The following is a 13,938-nucleotide window of genomic DNA, read 5'->3' on the forward strand; positions in this document are numbered from 1 at the left end:
TTCCCGGTTGGAGAAAACAGCCTCTGTGTTTACCCTTCAGTCCCCTTTGGAATGTTTCCCCCGAACACCCCTAAACTGGAGGGAGTATAGACCCAATTACTTGAGCCACTTATCATAGAACATCTCTCATCCCAGCAATCAGCCTAGTGCATGTTTGCTGTGTCTCCTCCAAGGCAAATATAACCTTCCTTGGATATAGAAACCAAAACTGCACATAACATTCTAGGTGTGACCTCACCAAAGTCCTGTGCAATTGTTAGCTCAACTTCCTTGTTATTGCAGTTATTTTTTATGAACCTGCTCAGACATGTCATGACACACCTCTGGGGCAGGTGGGATTTGAACCTGGGTATTCTGGTCAAAGGTGGTGACATTTTCTAATGTGCTGAAGAACCCTGTCCTTATCCCAATGTGAACTCGTAACATTTTCACACTTTAAACAAATTCTGCTTTCCTGCTCTTTATTACCAAAGTGAATAACCTCTCACTCATGCCCCACATCGTGCTCCATCTGCCACCTTGTTGTCCACTTTTTTTCAACTGCAAGATCTCTAGTACAGTCTTTTGGCTCTCCTCACAGGAATGATACTGAGCTTTGTATCATTAGCTTACATAGATACAGGTTGTTCTGCGATAACATGTGTTTTATCAAGGTGAATTAGCTGTACCGCAATTTAAGAATTGGTGGCACTGTTTCTAAAGTGCAAACTTTAAAAATGTATGTTAGCTGTAACACGATTACATCACAACACTTCAAGCACTGTTTCTAATGTATGATTTTCTATAATACAGGGTTGCACAAGAACACAACCATTGCGTTATAGAGGTACTACCCATACATGACTCTCAACCTCTTTATTTAAGTCATGAATGTGGATTGCAAATAATGATAGGCTCAGTGCTGATTGTTGTGGCATTTCCCTAGTCAGACTTTTGACTTGAAAATGCATAAAGTATCCTCTCCTTCTATCCATTAACTAATTCTCCAAACTTGCTATTATAATGCCCCAGCTGCCTGAGTGTTTATATTTCATATTCCCTGTTTTTGTGGTGCCTTTTGAAAATAAATTGGGAGTTAACTGCAATTTTATGGCTGTGCAGTGAGCAGAACAAAATCAAGATCAGAGTTTGAGATGAGCTACATTATGTTTTCACAGTTTCCTTGGAAGCAGCTAAGACAGAACACATCTGGTTATTCGGTCCTATAATATTAAATAATTTGTTTAAGCTTATGGCTTGAAATCAAGAGTGGTTCACATGGTTCTCTAAACAACATAGTACCTGGGAAAAGATAACACCTGAGCCATTTATGAGCTTGAGAAAAAAATTACTGTGGTAGTTCTTTGACAACTGTAAATAATCTTTATAAAGTTGGCGGCTCAGGAAGGAAGAAGATTGATGTCGCTCTCAATCAGGAATTGAAACCTGTTGCCTGCTAATTTGCAATTTAGCATGCAGATGTTGGGTCTTTGCTTATAATTTCAGATTTCAATTTCTGCCAGTGGGGTTTCTGTGACAGTAACCAAAATGTATGGGGCAGAGGTGGAAGCCGCTCCATATAGACATGGAAGATGCTAGCAATGTGCTACTAAAGTTGAAAATCCCATAACACCGGGTTATAGTCTGATAGGTTTATTTGAAACAGCAAGCTTTCGGAGCCCTTCGCTCCTTCCTCAGACTCCAAAAGCTTGTGGTTTCAAATAAACCTGTTGGACTATAACCCGGTGTCGTGTGATTTTTGACTTTGTCCACCCCAGTCCAACACCGGCACCTCCACATCATCACTACTAAAGTTGTTTTTTGATGTAGTCCAGACTAAAATCTAATTGTTGCTGTAATAAGACCTTTTTTTATTTATATGATCTGTAAAAGGGCAGAAATGCCTTTCCTAAATTCTCTAACCTTTCCCTCAGTTCCTCTTTTATTCAACATTTAGTCTCCTGTCCATGTAGCTTCTTTAACTTGATGTTGCTGTAAACTTTTGTGAAGAACCTGGGGAGATGCTGCAATTATAAAGGATGCTGGTACACATTGAAAGGGTAGAAAATGTTGATGAGCATACTGTGCTCTTAGTGACTGGTTGCATAACTTACTTGTGACTGTGGCTCCGATTCGAAAAAATATTTTGCCAGATTTTAAGTGAAAAAATGACCCTAACCTCATTGGAATAAGCTGGGGCTTATCCAAGTGAATTTTTAATGGTATGCTACCTCTTTGTTACTGTCAAACTGACCATGTGACAGTGACGAAGTTTATAAATGTAGAGACTCATTCTTTCAGATTTGTTTATCGTTTAAGACATATTGTTGAGAACTTTTTGTCTTTTTACCCTCCTCAATCCCATTTTAATTTCGCTTTAACTTGATTTGGTGTTGAATTCACTTTCTAAACTTACATTTCCCAGATTAGACTGGTGCCTTTAGCAAGATTCTCCAGTCTGATTGGTTAAGGCTTTAATTAAGGCTCTCACTCATCCTAGATCCTCTAGAGGGCACCACATCATTTTGACTAACTTATAGTAAAGTCCATGGCAAAATCCATAGAAAGTCTCTGGCCGAATGCAAGTATAATGGGCAACTAATATTTATTTGTCAGTGACAGCAAAATTCAATCCATCGCATTGCCTAACATGTGCATAACAGCAGGCATTCCAGTCTTGTTATTTTCAGAAAGGAAGGTTTAATTGAATAGAGCTTGTGGAACGCAGACTGAAAGTTACTTTGCCTTATGCTGCTAAGAGGACAAGGCACATGGTGTATGAAGAACATGGTGTGATGAAATAGTTCTGATGGTGTTGGGGGAAGCTGTCCATGGGCTGAAGCTCTTAAACAGTCAGATTCACTTGAAGCTATGATGACCTGCACTACCTGTAGCACTCGCTTTGGCAGTGATCTGAATTGTTTCTGGAGTTGTTAAGTTGCCAGCCATGGCGTGTGCTGCTTAGCCTGTTGGCATGTGACTTCCTTGTGTTCTGTGGTATTGGAAAGAAACAGCAGCTTTTTTTAAATGGGAGAAGCAGAGCTGCTTAAGAATCAAACAATATTTCTGTGTTCATTGATGTTTTGTAGTACTTTTTTTTGTTAGTTGGCGAATGGTAGCACAATTGGAGTTTTCAACTGAGTCAGAAAGGTGGATAGATTGGATAAGATTTTTGAAGGGATATGGAGTTGACATGAGGCTCAGCAATGGTCTGATTTAAGGACAGAGTAAATCTGAGGAGCTCACTGGCATGCTGCCATTCCTGTCTCCTGTTAGAAATGCATCTGATGTTTGCAGGTCCATCAAACCTCTATCTGGGATTTGGGAAGTTTGCACCAACCTTCAAGGACCTAACTCTGCGTTTGCTGCAATGTCTTTAGCAATACCTTCTCCCCTCCCAGCAGTGAGACAATTCTCGGTGCTTATTGAGGAGGGTGTGACCGTTTGAGGAGTTCTGCCCATCTGTGTCAGGTGTCCAGCTGAAGGTCTGGCAACCTATAGGATTTGTGAAAATGCAAATTAAAGATTGGTTTGATTTCTTTGAAATGCATGAATAGCCTTGATCTGCTTGTTTTTTTTTAATTCATTCCATGGGATATAGGTGTCTATTACATATCCCTAATTCTACTTTGAGAAGGTGGTGGTGAGTTGCCTTTTGACCCACTGCAATTCATTCAGTATCAAATATCTCATTCTAAGAAGCGATGGCAAAGTGGCAACTCTGCACTGAAAGCTCGGTATTTTTATTCAGTACTAAGTAGCATCATATCATTTATTTCATGCACAGCAGTTTATAGCTGCAGATACAGTTCATGCTTGGGTTTAAATTGGATGGTTAGTTCTGTCTTTGCTGGTTTTTCCAAAGCTAGGACTATAGTTAGAACAGATGCAGTAGGATGCATCTAGGTGTGAAGATTCATCCAGAAAAAAATGATGTTTTGCAAGTATACATGATGGATATCACATTGAGTATGGAAGATAACTTATGTCTTGGCAAAAAAAACCCAATGCAGGCAATGCCTGGATCAATCCAAAATAATCTGCCTGGTTTCAGATTCAAACAAAGCAGTTATATGTCTATCGTCGTTAGTTGGTGCATTTTTCATGGCAACGCCTCTACCAATCAGAGTCCACTTCTGAACCAAAAATCTCTCCTCTTAACAGTATAAATGTTGGTTTTCCCTCTTAATTTTTATTCTTGTAAATTGTCCTATTGAGTGGAAGACAAAAACCTTTGCCTAGATGTGTTTTCTTTCCAGTGATAGGTTGAGTGCCAGGTGATGGCGATCACGGGTCTCATACCCAGGATTGTTAGTCCGGCCATTTTATCTTTGCTGATTTAACGCAAACTGAATTATGTGTAACTGGTAGGCATTACAGGGGATTCACTTGACCCTATGCTATGAATGATACAGACAAACTGTGGTGGGAATTAGGAGGTGTCTGCTTACACACATTGTGAATGTGTGTAAAGATTGAATCCAGTTTTATCTTCCACCTTCTGGCTTTCTGGAAAAGGCCACTTGTTGCTGACAGGTGAGGAGATGTTATTGCTGCTGGAACTTGAAGGAATGGGAGTGTGAAGGAACTTGGAAGGAAGTAGCTTCCTTTATTTACTTTGCTGATCTCCATTTTGAGGGGAGGAGAAAGGAAGGAAGAGTCAACAACAGTGACGCCAGCAAGAAGACTTTCACAACTTCTGCTCTGAAGAAGGGAGAGGGAGAGATCGTTTTCAAGTTTGAGGTGGGTGTTTAGTCAACTTTCCTAAGGCCTGTTACTTGGAGGCAAGAGGAAGGAAGGTGGCAGAGGCTGGAAGATGGCAATTGATGGATGTATTACTGTGTGCCCTTCCTTTTCCCAATGTCTGGCCCTGGATAGCTGCAGCCGCCTGGGGGAAAGTTTATTTCTTTTCAATAATGGGATCTATTGGGGAACTGTACAGATGGTTCCATCTGTCCCACATGAAGACATCTCCCATCCAAAATAATCAGGAAGATGACTATCAGAGATGACTAATAATTTCAGTTGATGTGTTCCTCCAATGCCCAATAACAAGCCATATATAGAATGCAGTCCCCACCCCTGAATCCCCTTTCGTCCTTTTATCCCCCTCTCTTTCTCTGTCTTACTCTTTGAGCAGCTGGAAGTCATGCTGCTCAGAGGATCAAGGTGACCCCATGCAAGGCTCTCTCCTAAGAAATCTCCCTTTGTACATAGGAACTTTGACACAAAGGGGTTTGCACACGTCAGTCCCAATGCAGCAGAATGTTGCTGATTCGTAGACTCTGAGACTTCCTGTAATTTCTGCGACCTGGACTGGTGAGTGTTTCATATTTATACAGGATGTTTGAGGTTACAGCCACGCTTTCATTACCTGAAGTGGTTACTCCTTAAGTTCCGGGTGAATTTCAGATCCAATCTCTTGATCTTTGACCACCCAGTGCAGAGGAGAGTGAGCACATAAAGAAGGACCTCCTTATGAGGGGTCTTGCCAGAGTGGCTGTCAGTAGGTTCAGGAAGCAGGCAGCTATTCTGCCTGACTGCCTTTTCATGCCCAGGTAGACCTGATAAATGAGCATATTGTGTCTGCTGGTACACATACATCCTTCTGCAACCAGTGGGAGGATCAGAAAGAATCATCAGCCCGGGAGCTATCACCTTAATTTATAAGTTTCCTTTACAGTTTCTTTTTGTTATGCATATTTGTTCTGTCACTTGCAAACTGACACTTGGTTCCTCTTCAGTAACTTTCTAGTTGGAGCTAGAGAGAGTTAAATAGAGAAAGGCTGACATTGTAACTTGGGTAAGGAGTGTCTGCTATAATGTGCAAGTCTGTAAATAAATAAGAATGTGTGTGCAAAGATTGGCTGCAGTTATATCCTTCAGTAACTGGCCACCTCACAGCATGTCACCCTTCACCTACCTACCTCCATCCTATCATGACCACTTCTGTTTTAAAACTGACTCAACTTTCCAAAAATCCCACTCCCTTCCTATCTTGGCCAGCCTCTCTGTACCCGAGGTATTTTCTGATTTGGCACCCGGTCTGCCTCACTCGCTGTGCTCACGCTTGACTGAAGCCAGCTCCCTCACCAGTGAGCTGCTGCGCAAGCAATCTCACCCCAACAACAATTTGTGATTGTTTAGCATTTTTAACATAGTTGAATGCCCCAACACACTTCATAAGATAATCAAACTAAATTTGATGATTAGCCAAAAACTAGGATGAGTGAGGATAATTAACCAGCAGCTTGGTTAAAGAGGCAAGTTTTAAAAAGAGAGGAATTAGAATTCCAGGCTGTTTTATGTGCAGAAACGTGTGACTCGTCCTCTTCCCAAAATGACTTTTTTGTAAATGAATTCAGCTAAGTTGAAATGTGTGATCGCATTTTTAATATCTCTGCTTGCATCATCTGATGAAGGCCACTTCAAATTAAAAGTTCTCCTAGTGTGGTATTGCTGACCTTTGTTGACTTTGTATGTCTTCCGATATTTAGTCTTTGCTGGGATGGATCTACCAGCTTCTGAAACATGCATAGCTGGCAGCAAACCCAAAGTAAACATGCCCATTTGCCAAGGTCAGCATTAAGCAGAAATGAAAGAAATGAGTCTGCCCAGTTTTGGTACATCCAGTAAATTAACGCTGGAGTTTCCACAGGTTGCATGAGCAGCATTGAACGCGAGTTGATGGAGCTAACAGTGTGCCACAATCAATTTGAAGGATGCTGTACAGTCACATGGTGTGGTATGAGTGTTTGAGTCCAGTGCACACACTGTATTTGCTGAGTTCATTGGTGCTGACACTGAAGCAGAGGACAACACAAAATATGATCACGACTGATTCTGAGCCAGCTAAGGGGTGTTTAATGATAGATCACTCAATTGCACCACAAAAAGAGACTATTCAGCCCAAGGTATTCCTGCTGGCTCACTATGGAGCCATCCAGTCTGTGGCATATATTCCTTTTTAAACTTGCAAGTGCAAATTTGATCTTATTTTGAAATCCTTGATGGTCTTCACCTGCTGCATGCTCATAGGCAGTATGTGTGAAAAAACAGTATTCCTTTACCCTCTGTTCTTGTCCAGAGCCTTAAATTTGTCTCCTCCAGTCCTTGTACCATCAGCTAATGGGAAAAACTTTGCTTTGTCTACCTTATCTGACGCTGTCTCGTTCTTGTTTACCTCAATCAGATCTCTTCTCAATCTCCTTTGCTCCAAAGAAGGTAAGCCCAAATTCTCAAACTTCAGTCTTACAGACACTTGTATCACTAAAGTAAAGGATAGGGTCTTTGCAGTAAGACCAGGTGGATGAAAGGGACTGCATTGATAGGCTCCGCAGCCTGGTTACATGCAAAAAGTACTGGATGTTATTCACATTTTTCATGCCTTTTTAACTAAAGCATTATATTGATCTGGTCTGCAGCTGCTTTACAGTGAAATTTACTAGGGTTGCAATTTAGCAGTAATGTGGGTGAGCGATTCAAATCTCTGCTAGTATAGACATGATTATATGCAGATCAGACCGCTTTAACAGTTGATTCAGTAGGTAGCGTTCTCACCCGATTCAGAAGATTGTAGATTCCCAGTTGCTGTCTGGAATCTTGCAGATTCAATTTAGTTCATTACTTCACTGCACTGAGAGAATGCAGGATGAGACGTAATCCTTTCTGCCCCATCAGGCGGATGGATAGGACCCCATTTTGAAGAAGAGCAAGGGAATCCTCACCATTATCTTGATCAATCCTTATTCATCTCCCAGCATCACTGCAGTAGTTAATTTGAACGTTACTTTGTCTTTTTGGGTGGGATCATGCTATGCACACGTCAGCTGCAGTATTTCAAAAAGGTTTTATCGGCCGTAAAGTGCTTTAGGAAACCCTGAACTTACGAAAGAAGTTATGAAAGTGCCCCATGCACTCTGCCTTGGCTGTCTCTGTTATGAGGTACTGGAGGCTTTGCCAGCATCTAAGATGTGAGGCCTGGTTGGAGCTGCTGGCTGAGGCAGGAGTGATACCAAACACTGAAGGGTTGTCCCAAAGTGATAGACTGTGACAGTGGGGGTGGAGAAAGGTGCAGTGACTGAGTGTCTGCAAGGCTTGGTGACCATTTTGGGGTCATAAAAGATGACAAGTGTGGCAGTGGGGCTTTGGTACTGTGTGGACAGGGCATAGATCAGGCAGAGAAGGGAGAGTGTGTTGAGAACAGACTGACTGACTTCCAATAATGTTTTCAAGGAAAATTGTAGAACAAGAAAGCTTGGAGATGGGAAACAAAACTCTCGTGAGCTTTGTTTCAGCTGCCTGAAAGGGAATGGCCTACAGTGTGAACTTGTTTTCCAGAGAAGCGCAGAATGGATACAGAACAGGCTAGCTCCTGGTGTGTAATGTTTGTGCCAGCTCTCTGCTACAGCAACTTAACTAGTTGCTCTCCCGTGCTGTAGTCCTGTAAATGTTTTCCCTTCAGAATAATTATGCAGTTCCTTTCTAAACACGACAACTAAATTTGCTTTGACCACATTCTCTGGATGTGTACTCCAGATCTGAACAACTCACTGAATGAGGATGGTTTTTCCTTGTATCGCTTTTGGTTCTTTTGCTCATCATTTATTAAGAGAAAGCCCCAAGGCCTGTATTGCAGTAAATCACCAAGGTCAACATGAGTAGACCACGTTGTACTGTTGGGTAACCTATTGTGTTGCTTTTTTATTTGAAGCTTCAAACTTAATCATTGACTCTGTTCAAGGTGCACTGTAATGGACTAGTTATTCGATAAGTCCATAAGATGTAGAAGCAGAATTAGGCCATATTGTGCCTGTTCTTTCATTCAATGAGATCATGGCTGATCTGATAATTATCAACTTTCTTGCCTTTTCCCTATGACCCAGGATTTCTTTACTGATTGAAAATGTGTGTCTTGGCTTGAATATACCTAACAATCTAGCCTCAAAAGGCCTCTGTGGTAAAGAATTCCGCAGATTCACTACCTTCATGTGGTTTTAGATTTCTAAGATCAGAAACATCCAGACCTCCTCTGAACGTAACACAGCATCTACAGTTACAAAGATTCTAAATATACAAATCGAAGATCCAGTCTTATGGACTAACATGACTTTTTTTTTTTGCGTGTTTGTGGGAAGTCTGCTCAATTACATAGAATAATTCCTCTTGCTCACTTTGCAGTCTTTTCAGAAGATGATGCTATTGTGGACTGGCGACTTTGGTGATATATGTAATGCAGAATTAATATTGTGACAATTAGTGAGTGTTTTTTTTTTAACTTGACTGTTGAGATATGTGCTTAACCCAGTTAGCATGGTATTATCCAGCATTCTACCAACCACAATTAAGAAATGCCAAGGCTGATCACTTTGTGTTCAGATGACACATTGATTTTTAAAGAAAAACTAATAATAACAGGAGATTGTAAAACTGCAGGAGTTGCTGTTTAGCTTTACATTGAAATGATTACATTTGTATTGAAATTATTGAGAAAGTGAGGACTGTAGATGCTGGAGATCAGAGCTGAAAATGTGTTGCTGGAAAAGCGCAGCAGATCAGGCATTGATGCTGCCTGACCTGCTGCACTATTGAAATTATTGAGTCAGTTTTGGTTATTGAACCTTACAAGAATATTGCATTCAAAGCAACTGTCTTCACAATTCATATTTGTTAAAGTCCGTGTGAAGGTTATGGTGTCAGTGTGCTGTTCACATGTGGGTTTTTCCTGTGTTGTCCTGCTGTGCTGGAACATTTCAGTGCCCAGTTGCTTCCCTGTTCCCTTGAGCCCTCCCAAGACACACACTACCTTATCTTGTGTGCAAAGTACTGTCACGCACCATTAGCTGGCACCACCCATTCCCTGAGCATGGTGGATAAAAGATCTTACTGAATATCCAGTAAAATCTATAGCATAATGCATAATCCATGAACTATTTTCATTCACAAGTATATTTGTTAGTGTGATTTTAGTTAGTTGATTTGTTAGATTTGTTAGTTCAACAATATTGATTTGATATTGAGTAGTTTGTAATGTGTAATATTGATAAATGTTGGAGTAAAATTCATTTCGATGATACTTGCTCACCAGAAACATGAGGTGCTAGTTAATAATAGATGGTTTGTGCATCTGATCTGGCTGTTATGACGCACCTCTGGAGCAGATGGAATTTGAACCCATGCCTCCTGGCCCAGCAGTAGCGACACTACCACTGTGCTACAAGCGCTCCCCCACACTGCTTATGTTTTGGTTTCCGGAATCAGGCTGGCTCTGATTGTTAGTGTGCTGCTTGAGTGAGAAAAGTTGGCTTTGTACCACAAGATGCAATCTACAGAAAGAACTCAAAGCTTTAACATAGTGTAGTGCAACAAAGCAATTTTTGTTTTTACATATAGTTCTCCATATGTCCATGAGTGTCGCTGGCCAGGCCAGCATTGATTGCCTGTTCCCAGCTACCCATGAGAAGATGACAGTGAGTTCCTTCTTAAACCATTGCAGTCCATTTGGACATTAGGGAGTCCCAGGACTTTGACCCAGGGACATCGAAGGAACGGCAATATATTTCCAAGTCAGCATGGTGTGCTACTTGCATGTGGTTGTATTCCCATGTATTTGCTGCATTTGTGCATCTAGATGTTAGTGGTTTTTGCTTTGGAAGGTGCTGTCTAAGGAGCCCTGGTGAAGTGGGACTGAATGTTGGTGACGGCAATCAAGTGGTTGCTTTGTTCTGGATGGTGTGAAGTTTCTTGAGTGTTGCTGGAACTACATCCATTCCACGTAAGTTGGGACTATTCTGTCAGACATCTGACTTGTGGACAGGTATTGGGGGGGGGTCAGGAGGTCAGTTCCTCACTGCAGCATTCGTAGTCTCTGACCTAATCGTTTGGCCACTGTGTTTAGTTCGGTTTCTGGTCAATGTTGGTAGTGGGGGATTCATCGATGTTAATGCCATTGAATATCACAGTGGTTGTGAAATTGTTGCTTTTTGCAGGTGGTCATTGCTTGGAATTTATGTGCTGTGAATGTTACTTGCTACTTGTCCGCCCAAACGTGGATATTGTCCAGGTCTTGCTGCACTTGAACATGAACTGCTTCAATATGTCAGATATCGAAATGGTGCTGCACATTGTGCAGTCATGGGCGCACATTCCCACTCTGACTTTCTGGTGGATGGAAGATTATTGATGAAACAGGTGAAGGTGAATGGGACTAGGATGCTGTCCTAAGGAACTCCTGCAGAGATGTCCTGGAGCTTAGATGACTGACCAACGACCACAACCATCTTCCTATGTGGCAGGTTTGACTCCAACCCATGGTGAGGCATTGTCTGGCATTGTCCTTCTCGGTGATAGAGACCATAGGTTTTAAATTGCTCTGGAAGGGGCCTTGTTAAGTTGCTGCTTTAAATTTTGAGGGTGGTTACCAGAGCTACCACTTAATGCATTGGTGGTAGAGTGAGTGAATATTCAAGCTGGTGGATATGTTTCTATTCAAGGCTACATCCCTACCACATGTCAATGCTTATGAGTTGACTGCAGGATTAATTTATGATTTGGAGATTAGATTAGATTAGATTCCCTACAGTGTGGAACCAGGCCCTTCGGACCAACCAGACCACATCGACCCTCTGAACAGCAACCCACCCAGACCCATTTCCCTCTGACTAATGCACCTAGCGCTATGAGCAATTTAGCACGGCCAATACACCTGACCTTTGGCCTGTGGGAGGAAACCCTAGTACCCGGAGGAAACCCAGGCAGACACTGGGAGAATGTACACACAGACAGTCTGCCTGAGGCTGGAATCGAACCTGGGACCCTGGTGCTGTGAGGCAGCAGTGCTAACCACTGAGCCACCGTGCCGATGCTGGTGTTGGACTTGGGTGTACAAATTTAAAAATCTCACAACACCAGGTTATAGTCCAATAGGTATAATTGGAAGCACACTAGCTTTCGGAGCGCTGCTCCTCAACCACCTGATGAAGGAGCGGCACTCCGAAAGCTAGTACTTCCAATTAAACCTGTTGGAATATAACCTGGTGTTGTGGGATTAATTTATGTTAGCCTTTTTCTGGAATGACTCTGTCTGTATCTGTGTTTGTTCTCCTTATACAAATTTTACCTAAAATGGCATTCCCAGCTTAGATTTTCTCCCATGTAATGTACAACACACGTTTTCATGGGAGTCTAAGAAGAAACTGTAGTCAGGCCTTTGTTGGCATCCCCCTCACCCCACACCAAAGTAGCTCAAACAACTCCTCCATTGGATTTGGTATGGAAATGAAACACTTGAGCTCTGAGCTTGATTAAGATCTGTGGGAGTATCGTGGGTGTGAGCCTGTCTTAGCACTATGCTCTATAACAGAATTAGCACATCAGTGTGTACATGTTAACTTCCCTACTGCTGTTACTGCCAAATCAACATTAACTGCTCCCACTACAGCCACACAGCTCTACGGCATTGAATTAAAACCATGTGAATTTTAAAACACATTTGAGATTGCAGTTATCACATAAATACCAGGCTTTTGTCGTATATTGCAAACTGCAGTGAATTTTAAGTCTTTTTTTTAATTGAAATGCATAAATTGCGACAGTCTCCAGTATCAGTGTAGATGCCTTTAAATGCCTCCCTGCAAAAGGAGTTATGGTGGGAGTGAACTCTAAACCAGAAAGATTACCACAGAAATTGGGGTGTTGACAGGACTGGCAGCAGAGAATTTGGCAAACCGCACAGGGGGAAGCAAGCAGCAATGACGGTCGCAGATGTTGAAGGTTATTGCAGACTGTTGGGGATTACATATATTTGCACATTTATTTCAAAAGAAAAAGCACATTTTGTCACATATTGCAAATTTTCGAGTAGGCCTCTGCACTCTCCCCTAAACTCTTATTCCAAATATAATGTCAGGAGGATTTGTGTTGCTTGAATGTGTGGTAGATCGTACAAACAGTTGGCCTACCCTACGGTGAGAGGTAACATTGTAACTTAGATGTAACATAGTAACTTAGTTCAACATCTTGAAGCATGACAAAACAGACTAAAGCTCCCTTCTGGTTTCCAGTGTCACTTGGTAAGTGAAACAGTCTATTGAGTATTGGTATTGATTATCTGTGTATTCTTAGTAGGATATTATTAGTTTGGTTTATTGTTTTGTAGAGTGCCTATGATGTGTTTTCGTTTTGAAAATATATCTTTTAAATGGCATTCTCAGAATTCAGAATCAAACTTATTTCTCTGAAATCAAGGTGATGTGGATTTTGTGGCAGCCTTTTCAGTTTCTGCTCGTTTATTCTCCTTGTGCTGACTCCTACCGAGTTGCAGTTTAAGAAAGTGCTGATGATTGAGGGCAAATCGCCATCATGACCACATATGAATTTAATCCTTTTCGAACCATCGCTCAGAATCTGCTGGGGATCTGTGGTGTGTGGCGTATTGGTGCGAGCGCATGTTTTCAAACAGTTTTCCTACCTTCATCTCAACTAAAATCAATGGCAGTCACTAGCCATATTGATTGCTACAGCCACTTGGACCACCAAAAAGAAAAGTGGTCCTCGTGGACTTTATAATTTAAAAATGTTGCAATTTTAAATTCTTCATTTTCATTCCACTGAGAATTTGGCCTTAAATTTGAATGCATTTCATAGAATAAATTGAAGAAACAAATGTTTTTTTCTTAAAAGGCAAATCAGTGTTCACAATGAAACTGTTTCATAATAAGCAGTTTTCTGTCTTTATTTAGGTTCTACAGTAAGGTAGATCATATATTCTTATAACTATTTTTAGAAGGTGCAGTTGTGTTTGTTTTTGAGACAATGCAACAACCAGTTTTAGCTTCAAAGATCCATTTGTACATTCTCCATTTTGTTTGGCTATATTTACATTTGATGTTTGGGAGGGCTTGGAGTTGTCAAGTTTGTGGATTTAAAGGGAATGTTGATGCAATGCAAGGATGGGAACAG

At 41.3% G+C, this 13,938-nt stretch overlaps 1 protein-coding gene across 2 annotated transcripts in view; it reads left to right on the plus strand.

Annotated features, from left to right (window-relative positions):
* Positions 1-13,938, plus strand: part of LOC122554993 (gamma-taxilin-like) — an 87,915-nt gene that overhangs the window by 13,873 nt on the left and 60,104 nt on the right. Inside the window, exon 1 of one of the 2 annotated variants that reach the window (XM_087992980.1) lies at positions 13,029-13,049. The exons of the other annotated variant lie outside the window; for it this stretch is intronic. The gene's annotated coding sequence lies outside the window, so the exon portion shown is untranslated. Of the gene's footprint in view, positions 1-13,028; positions 13,050-13,938 lie in introns of those variants that run through there. 2 annotated transcript variants of the gene reach the window in all.

This window comes from Chiloscyllium plagiosum, unplaced genomic scaffold (assembly GCF_037043375.1).
Source record: "Chiloscyllium plagiosum isolate Xiang-an unplaced genomic scaffold, Cpla_swu_hap1 HiC_scaffold_12, whole genome shotgun sequence".
Classification (NCBI taxonomy): domain Eukaryota; kingdom Metazoa; phylum Chordata; class Chondrichthyes; order Orectolobiformes; family Hemiscylliidae; genus Chiloscyllium; species Chiloscyllium plagiosum.